We start from the raw sequence: 10,494 nt of genomic DNA, 5'->3' as shown, positions 1-10,494 counted from the left end.
TTAAAGTGAGGGATATGCTATAGGGTTCCAACCTTTAAGGACTGTATAGTGTATTTGGTCAAATAGAATATACACAGGGAAAAGATAACTAGCAGTAATACCATTCACTCTGCCAGGCATGGTGGCTCTCACACCTTTAATCTCAGCACTTTAGGAGGTTCAGGTGAGCAGATCACCCGAGGCCAGGATTTCGAGGCTGGCCTGGCCAACATGGTGAAACCCAGTCTCTACTAAAAATACAAAATTTAGCTAGGTGTGGTGGTGTATGCCTGTAATCTCAGCTACTTGGGTGGTTAAGGCAGGAAAATCACTTGAATTTGAGAGGTGGTGGTTGCAGTGAGCCATGATTACACCACTGCACTCCAGCCTGGGCAACAAAGCAAAACTCTGTCTCAAAAAAAAATGAAAAAGAAAAAGAAAAAAGTAATGTCAGAGGCTGGGTAATTTATAAAGAAAAGAGACTTACTTAGCTCATGGTTCTGCAGGCTGTACAGGAAGCATGATGCTGGCATCTGCTTCTGCTTCTGGTAAGGGCCTCAGGAAGCTTACAATCATGATGGAAGGTGAAGGGATAGCAGGCATGTCACATGGAGAGAGCGGTGGAGGGGAGGTACCACACTCTTTTAAACAATCTGATCTCATGTGAACTCAGGTTGATAACTCATTATTACTGTGAGGATAGCACCAAGCCACCAAGCCATTCATGAGGGATCTCCCCTCATGTTCCAAACACCTCCCGCCAGGCCCTACCTCCAACATTGGGGATTATATTTGAAATTTGAAGGGAACAAACATCTAAACGACATCACCAATGATCATTTATATATCCACTGTCTAGATCTAGACAATTATTTTTTTTCTATAAGGGTCAGATATTTTCTGTATTTCTGTGAAGGGTCAGATACGGCTTTGGAGGCCATATTGGCTTTGTCACAACTACTGAATTCAGCAGTTGTACTGGGAAAGCCATAGACAATAGGTGAATGAATGGGAATGGCAGTGTTTTAGTAACACTTCATTTACAAAAGCAGGTGACAGCTGGATTTGGTCTGCACTGGAATTTGCCATCCCTGATCCAGATTGAACATCAGGTTGTTATATTTGCTTTCTCTGTAAATGTGTGTAGATACAAATATATTTTTCAGAGCCAATCAGAAATGAGTTGTTATCATCTTGGAACTATACTCTTTAATATCTCAGCATGTATCTCCTAAAAATATAAATGCATTCTCCTGTATAATACCATTATTACAGCTAAAACATAATTTGTTTTTTAATAGATGAAGATTATATAATGTATTACAAAAAGTATGAAAATCCTTAGATTCACTCTTTAACAACTAACCTGTTGAACTGTCCCTATCCTTGTCCTTCTTTATCCTTTTCATGAATTTATTTACTTAGGTAGAAATCTGCAATGGATAAAACCGTTTGCTGATTTCATTTGGCCCACTTATACAATCAAATGAAAAGAATGTTTTGATGTTCCTTATGTGGTATTTGGTTTGTATTTTTACTTCTGTATTTTGTTTCTGTATTTTATGTGATTTGAAATAGAGGATTTATGTAATTTTTAATCAGGAGATATGAAGTTAACGTATAGTCTCAGTAGTTTCCATTTGATTGTTACATAGTAGAAGAAACTGAGTTGAAGGCAAAGCGACTTGATGTGCTTTTAAAAAGCAGTCAACTATCACACTGCCTGACTTTAAACTAGATTTCAAGGCCACAGTAACCAAAACAGCATGGTGCTGGTACAAAAACAGACAGATAGGCCAATGGAACAGAATAGAGAACACAGAAATAATGCAGCACACCTACAACCATCTGATCTTCAACAAAGTTGACAGAAACAGGCAATGAGGAAAGGACTCCCTATTCAATACACAGTGCTGGGATAACTAGATTGCCATATGTAGAAGAACGAAACTGGGCCCCTTCCTCTCACCATGCACATAAATCAACTCGAGATAGATTAAAGACTTAAATGTAAAACCCAAAACTATAAAAACCCTAGAAGAAAATGGAGGAAATATCATTCTGGACCTAGGCCCTGGCAAAGATTTCATGATGAAGACATCAAAAGCAATTGCAACAAAAACAAAAATTGAGAATTAGGACCTAATTTAACTATATATCCTGCACAGCAAAGAAACTATCAACAGAGTAAACAGGCAGTGGGAGAAAATATTTGCAAGCTATGCATTTAACAAAATCCTAATATCTAGAATCTTAAGGAACTTAACAAACAAAAAACAATCTCATTTAAAAATGGGCAAAGGACGTGAACAGACAAATCTCAAAAGAGGGCATACATGTGGTCAACAAGCATATGAAAAAATGCTCTCAAGGTGAAGGGGTGGAAAAGAAAATGCTTAACATCACTAATCATTAGAGAAATGCAAATCAAAACCACATTGCGATACCGTCTCACACCACTCAGAATGGCTATTATTATGTTTTTTGAGATGGAGTCTCGCTCTGTTGCGCTGGAGTCCAGTGGCTCCATCTCAACTCACTGTAACCTCTGCCTCCTGGATTCAAGCAATTCTCCTGCCTCAGCCCCCTGATTAGCCGGTATTACAGGTTCGTGCCACCACGCCTGGCTAACTTTTATATTTTTAGTAGAGGCTGGTCTCAACTCCTGAACTCAACCCACCCACCTCAGCCTCCCAAAGGGCTGGGAATACAGGCGTGAGCCACCGCACCAGCAGAATGGCTATTATTAAAAAGTCAAAAAATAGCAGATGCTAGTGAAGTTGTGGACAAAAGGTAATTCTTATACACTGCTGGTGGAAATGTAAATTACTTCAGCTACCATGGAAACCAGCTTGGAGATTTCTCAAAGAACTTAGAACTACCATTTGACCCAGCAATCCCATTAATGGGTATATACCCAAAAGAATAAAAATTGTTCTATAGGGATACATGCACACAGATTTTCATTGCCGCACTATTCACAATAACAAAGATATGGAATCAACCTAGAGGCCCATTAATGGTGGTAGATAAGCCTCTGTCTTTATCTTTCTGAGCGAAGAAAATATGGTACACATATACTATGGAATACTACACAGCCATAATAAAAGAACAAAATCATGTCCTTTACAGCAACATTGATGAAGCTGGAGCCCATTATCCTAAACAGATTAACTCAGGAACAGAAAACCAAATATCATGTTCTCACAAGTGGGAGCTAAAGATTGAGTACACATGGACACAAGGAAAGCAAAATAGACACTGGGGCCTTTTTGAAGGCGGAGGGTGGGAGGAGGGTAAAGATTGAAAAACTACCTATCTTTTGAAGCATTGATTATATGACATGCAGAAAAAAAAAAAAACTATCAAGTACTATGCTTATTATCTGGGTGACAAAATAATCCATATGCCAGACCCCTGTGACATGCAATTTACATAAGTAACAAACCTGCATATGTACCCTTTGAACCTAAAATAAGAAAAAAATGTGACGAACTTTTGAGTTTTCATGTAAAGAAGGGAGGGAAAGTAATAAAGATAATATTGGTCTTTTCTTTTTTCTCTTCTCTTCTCTTTTCTTTTTTCTCTTCTCTCCTCTTCTCTTCACTTTTTCTTTTCTTTTTTGTTTTTGAGATGGAGTCTTGCTCTGTTGCCCAGGCTGGAGTGCAGTGGTGTGATCTTGGCTCTCTGTAACCTCCACCTCCCAGGTTCAAACGATTCTCTTGCTTCAGCCTCCTGAGTAGCTGGGACTACAGGCATGCACCACCATGCCTGACTAATTTTTGTATTTTTAGTAGAGACGGGGTTTCACCATGTTGGCCAGCTGGTCTCAAACCCCTGACCTCAAGTGACCTGGCTGCCTTGGCCTCCCAAAGTGCTGATATTATAGGTGTGAACCACCACACTCAGCTCAGATATTTTTAGTATTTTCTACTTTAACTTTATTGTGCCTTTACTTGATGTGGAAATTTGCAACACTTCAAGTAAAGCTATTACACTCTGAAAACTTGAGCAGCAAATTTAACCAGGGTCCTTGCCCTGTGTTTGTCTGCTGTTCCTGCTCCTACCCAAAGTTAGTACTCTGCATTGCGCTGCCTCCTCCCATGTCATCTCAGGCTATGTATGCGAAGTGTCATTTTATTTTATCCTTTTAAAAACATCAGTTACCCTGATAAGGAAAGAATTTAGTATGTTGTTGTAATGCTGGGACTGTAGGCCACAGGCTGTAGGAAGTGTGCTGCAGGTGAACAAGTGAAGCTTCATTCTTCTTAGAGTAATAATTTATGATAACTATTAGTAGGAGGTAGATTGCTTATTTGGAACAGACTCAAGATTATTGTTACATCTTTGTAGTCTATGCAGAAGTAGCAAAATCTATAAAATTGTGAAGGAAAGAACAACAGCAAATCATTCAGTATGTCTAGAGCAAATTCTCAGGATGGAGGTTGGAAATACATTTGAGAGAAAGGGAGAGCATGGTAATGTGCGCCAGGCTAAAGAATTTGGCCCTTAACCTGATGGAGAAAGGGAGTAATAGATCCAAGTGGAATAAATTCCTTTAGTTCCCAAAATGGAAATACCGATTTTTTTTTCTGACTGTAAAGGGAATGCATGTTGTAAATTGCAAACAAGTATTAAAAAAATGCAGGCAGTGAAAAGTCCCTGTAATTTCATTCACTAGATATAACCACTGCTTGACAGTTTGCTGTATAGTTTTACAGAGGAGAATTTTATGATCAGTTTTGCAGCAGTGTGGATGGTGGAAAGGGCAAAAGTTGGATGACATTGGAAGCAGATGGCTGTTAGGTCCAAATAGAAATGATGAGGACTTGTTGCTTAGTGGTAGCTGTGTGGGTAGAAGAGGTGCAGAATTGGGGAAAAGTTCAAGGGATTTTTTAGGAGCTAGGATTCAGTGACCAGTTTGGCAACTGGGGTGAAGGGCAGATAAATGGCCAGGATGGGAGGGATTTCCCAGAATCTGGAACCAAATTGTGGCATCATTTTTGCATAAAAAGGACAAATAGCAGTTTTTACCAACAGCATAATTTCAGAGTGAAAAGTCTGTCCTTTTGTTCTTATTTTCCTCCTGGGTTTCTGAGTTTATTTAGAAGGGGAGGGTAAAAGTAAGAATTCAATTTTGTTTTGACAGATAAAAGTTATTATATCATGACCTTTTCTCTGACTAATTATGTTTCTCTCTTTTATTAGTTGAGGATAGCAGGTTTCTTTGAGAATTTGCTTCTGTTTTGGTGTGTAATTGTAGCATTAGCTTTTAAACTTCACAAAGTTTATGTTGGAATCTTTAAATTTTTATTCTGGGGAATTGGGATTGAGGTGGGGTGAGGGAGCCACTTTGGCAAATTATTGGCAGAGTCTTTGATTCTTTGACTCTAAGAGCTTGATTGTATCCCTGAATAGGGCCTTTTTTTTTTTTTTTTTTGAGACAGGGTCTCACTTTGTCACCCAGGTTGGAGTGCAGTGACACGATCTTGGCTCACTACAGCCTCAACCTCCTGGGCTCAAGCAATCCTCCCACCTCAGCCTCCTGAGTAGATGGACTACTGGCATGTGTCACCACGCCTGGCTAGGTTTTGTATTTTTTGTAGAAACGAGGTTTTACGATGTTACCCAGACTGGTCTCTACTCCTGAGCTCAAGCCGTCTGCCTGCCTTGGCCTCCCAAAAGTGCTAGTATTAGACGTGTGAGCCACCGCACTCAGCCCAAATTGGGTCTTGCCTTCTTGCCTTCATTAGGTTCTGCTGTGTTTCTTACCATTGGGAACAGGCAACTGTCTAATACAGTTTGGATATTTGTCCCCTCTAAATCTCAGGTTGAACATTGACCTCCACTGTTAGAGGTGGGGCTAACTGGGAAATATTTGGGTCATGGGGGCAGATCCCTTATGACTGGCTTGGTGCTGTCCTGGGTAACGAGTGAGTTTTTGCTCTATCAGTTCCCAGGGAGATGTGGTTGTTCAAAAAGAATCTGGAATATCCCTCCTTTCTCTCTTGCTGCTTCTGTTGCCGTGTGACCCACTGGCTCCCCTTCCCCTTGTGCCATGATTGAAAGCTTCCTGAGGCCCTCACCAGAAGCAGATGCTGGTACCATGTTTCTTACATGGCTTGCAGAACCATGAGCCAAATAAACCTCTTTTCTTTATAAATTAGCCAGTTTGAGGTATTCCTTTCTAGAAATGCAAAATGGACTAATACACTAATATTGCACACGTTTTCTTTCCTTACAACTTTTTGAATGGTTCATCAAGATAATGTACATAAAGAACTACATAATGCTATGTAGTGCACACTAAAAGACACTGGCTTCTTCTGTCTTAAGAACAAACTTGAGATTATAAAAAAGAAAGTTAAAATCTCTTACCTGCAAGTGTCATTTTTCCTGTAATAAATTTTAAAAGTATATCTAAATGCCACCTCCTCTGTGCTTTCTCATCTCTGGAAGATAGGATGATAAGAAATCTTCCAGAATTGAGAAATGTGCATGACACTCCTTCTGTGCACTCATAGTACCTTGGAACTTTCTTCTTTCAAATAGCTCATCATTCAGTATTTTAATTGTGTAGTACAATGCCTGGCACATAATTGATCCCAATAAATATTTGTTGTAGAGATATCTTGAAATGAGATAAAAATGTTCCTCATTGCCTTCTCTTGAACACCTGAACAAGTATACTGAAAAAAATAGGTTTGTTTATCCACTCAGGAAGCTTGGTTTATTTTGGAAGAAAAATGGTATTTTGTAGTTAAGGAAATTTAAGTATTAACCAACTGTCTTAAGATAAATTCTGGTGTCTTCTGATATATACCTTGATAGGAGATTTTTTATGTGTTGTGATTTGAAATGAAGGCAACAGTGTGACTTTTTTTTTTTTGAGATGGAGTTTCGCTCTGTTGCCCAGGCTGGAGTGCAGTGGTGCGATCTCAGCTCACTGCAACCTCCGCCTCCTGGGTTCAAGTGATTCTTGCCTCAGTCTCCCGAGCAGCTAGGATTACAGGTGCATGCCACCACACCCAGCTGATTTTTTTTCAGGCTGGAGTGCAGTGGCACGATCTTGGCTCACTGCAGCCTCTGCCTCCTGGGTTCAAGTGATTCTCTTGTCTTAGCTTCCTGAATAGCTGGGATTTCAGATGTGTGCCACCACACCCAGCTAATTTTTGTATTTTTAGTAGAGATGGGGTTTTGCCATGTTGGCCAGGCTGGTCTTCAATCCCTGACCTCAGGTGATCTGCCTGCCTCGGCCTCCCAAAGTGCTGGAATTACAGGCATGAGCCACCACGCCCAGCCTAATTTTTGTATTTTTGTAGAGACAGGGTTTCATCATGTTGGCCAGCCTGGTCTCAAACTTCTGACCTCAAGTAATTTGCCTACCTCGGCCTCCCAGAGTGCTGGGATTATAGGCATGAAACACAGTGCCCGGCCTCCTTTTTAAGTGCGTGAGAATATGAGGTTTAAAAAATTTATTTATTGTAGAGATGGGGGTCTCAGTATGTTGCCCAGGCTGGTCTCAAACTCCTGAGTTCAAGTGATCCTCTTGCCTCTGCTTTCCAAAGTGCTGGGATTACAGGCATGAGGCAGTGTGCCCAGCCGAGGTTTCTGAAGTACTTAAGAGTGACTACTTCTTTGAACTTCATTTATTCATCTAACATTTATTGAGTTCTTTATGCTGTAGTCTAGACCTTGTGCTAAGGGCTATGGAAAGCCAAAGAATTACAAATGGTTTCCTATCCTCAAGGCCTTTCCCTTTGATGACAAAGGTAGACCAAAACACCCCCACATTACATTATAGCTGCATAGGAAAGGTAAACACAAAGGAACATTATCCATTTGTATTTGGTGCATGAGTATGTTGTTCATGCCTGTGTATAGGGTGAATGCAGCAGGAAAGCTCTTTGGAGGAGCTGAGACTTGAATGATACATGGAGAAAGACTGGGGAGGGGCATTCATTCCAAGCAGAGTTATATACACACCTGTGCAAAGGCAGGGTGGTATTAGAAGCCAATAATTGATTCTTTATGACTAGAGGTAAGGCTGCAGTTATAAGCAGAGGTCAAAGAAATCATGAAAGGTCCTGTGTGCCAAGATAACGATTTTGACAATTCTAATTTGCATTTTAGAAAGATCACTGTTACACCAGTGTAAAGGTGGGTATGTTAGTTAGATTTAGGTTCACCTACAATACAAAACAGGTGGTCTCAACAACATCGAGGTATATTTCTCACACTGACGTCCAGTTTTGGCATGATGACTCTAGGATCATCACAGACCCGAGTTCCTTCTGTCTGGCTCACTGTCCCTTGGCACAGTTTCCATTACCCTTATTGTCCAGAATGACTGCTGGAGTGCCATCCACCATATCCGAGCTACAGACACATTTTTAGCTAAGTTCCCTTTAAGTAGCTGTCTTGGAAGTGTCCCATCCAATGACTTCCACTTCTAGCTTATTGACCAGTCCTAGCAGTGAGGAAGGCTGGGAAATGTACACTTTTACCTGGATACATGCCACCCAGAATAAAACCATGATCTGTTCCTAAGGAAGAAAGGGAGAATGGGTGTATACTAGGCAGGCAGACGGTAGTGTTTACCACAAAAAGGATGGATAGTGGAGGTAGGGAAAACAATTTGGTACTATTTACCCAAGTAGTAATACATGTGATTGCCTACACAAGACCGATTTGGTTAATAAATATAAGAATTGAAACTCCGTGGTAATTCTGAGTAAAAGCTCTGCTGGGAAACTTACAGGAATAAAGTGGTTATTTTGATAACTATTTTAGAGGGGCAAAAATTATGCTTTAATTGTTTTTACCTTTGAATTAAAAGGTTTCCAATTAACCTTTTAGTAAAATTAAATACTTCAGTACTAAAGAGGATTAACGTTTGTAAGAAAGACATTGATAGGAATTTCTTTTTCTTTTTTTTTTTTTTTTGAGACAGAGTCTAGCTCTATTGCCCAGGCTGGAGTGCAGTGGCGTGATCTCGGCTCACTACAACCTCAGCCTCCTGGGTTCAAGCAGTTCCCTGTCTCAGCTTCCCCAGTAGCTGGGATTATAGGCACTCACCTCCATGCCTGGCTAATTTTTGTATTTTTAGTAGAGACAGGGTTTCATCATCTTGGCCAGGCTGGTCTTGAACTCTTGACCTCATGATCCACCCGCCTTGGCCTCCCAAAAACTATATGACAGTATACATTAAATGGGTTTATAGTGGTTTTCTGGGAGATGAAATAATTTTATTTTTCTTTTTTGCAATTCCCTTTTTAGATTTTCTGTACTTAGCACATGTTACTTTTTAAAAAATTGTGATAAAATACACATAACAAGAAATTTACCATCTTTTTTTAAGTACTCATTTTTATAAAAATGGGTTTTATTATTTTAAACCAAGTCTATAAAAGTAGAAATCACATACAAAAATACAGATTACTGTGACATGTTGGCAAAATAGCTTATGGCTGGACTTGAGTTTGGAAGTTCTGTATGTTTGAGGGCATCCGGATGTCAGAGTCCAACTGAATCCTAACCCCAGCTCTTGTCACTAATCTGTAAAACAATAATTTCAAGTAGTATTTAGCACTGTTTGCTAAGAAATTTAAGCATAATCATTTCCTGTGTAACCCAACTTTAAAATCTTCCTTAGGTCTAAGCAGATAAAGGCACTTCATACTATGTTTCTAACGTTGACAATTTTTGATTAAAAAAAAGTTAATACAAATGATGGGTTTTGGCTTTTCTTGGCGTTACATTTTGAAAATACGAAGAAGTCAATTTAAACTAGTTTTTTTATGATTTTTAAGAAGTAGAATTTAATCTTTTTGTTTCTATGTACCAGTTTTAAAATATCACTGATGGTATCAAAGGGTCCCACATCTGGATCTTAACTCTTATGTAGGTATAAGTAGTGCACACTACTGAAATTGCCTGAAACATACCTGCTTCTGTTGTATATTTCTGATTTAAGGGAGTGCAGTTCCTTGGACTTTAGGTCCGATACCCTTATAAATAGATAGTTTCAAACAATTATTGGTGAGAGATCATTAAAAAAAAAAAGACAATTTAAAATACTTGATTTTAGAATATAAAAGTAACCTTAAGTACCTCAGCACTAAAGAAAAACAGCAGGCAACTTCAGAATTCTTCCATCCAAATGTTCAAGAATAGAGACTAGATTAATAGCACCTTTCTAAAACAAAGCAAGTTATTTAAAAATCTTAAGGACCCATGTTCACATAATTTGATTATCAAGTTGGAAAACAATTATATTTCTCATCTAATTTAGAATTCTGGAAACACAGTAACTTAATGAACATTACGAGATACTTCAAATTAACCTGTCGTAGAAAGCTGTCTCCTGGGCCTTCAAATCCTATACTAATTCTATACCTCTGGTTTTTGTAATGTTTGATCTTTTGTAAGTTTTAAAGTGAATTACGTGTGGCTACTAATTTCTATTAACCTAACTTCAAATCTAAAGGCAAAATTAAAATGCATTTTTCTCTT

At 39.1% G+C, this 10,494-nt stretch overlaps 1 protein-coding gene and 1 pseudogene across 4 annotated transcripts in view; one reads left to right on the top strand and one right to left on the bottom strand.

Moving 5' to 3' along the window:
• CDK19 (cyclin dependent kinase 19) overlaps nt 1-10,494 on the top strand; it is a 200,354-nt gene that overhangs the window by 31,470 nt on the left and 158,390 nt on the right. The window lies entirely within an intron of this gene.
• LOC108281751 overlaps nt 9,082-10,494 on the bottom strand; it is a 3,886-nt pseudogene continuing 2,473 nt past the window's right edge.

Source organism: Cebus imitator, unplaced genomic scaffold (assembly GCF_001604975.1).
Source record: "Cebus imitator isolate Cc_AM_T3 unplaced genomic scaffold, Cebus_imitator-1.0 Scaffold231, whole genome shotgun sequence".
Taxonomy (NCBI): domain Eukaryota; kingdom Metazoa; phylum Chordata; class Mammalia; order Primates; family Cebidae; genus Cebus; species Cebus imitator.
Note: the sequence above shows the minus strand (reverse complement) of the source record. Positions and strands in the feature narration are given on the sequence as shown.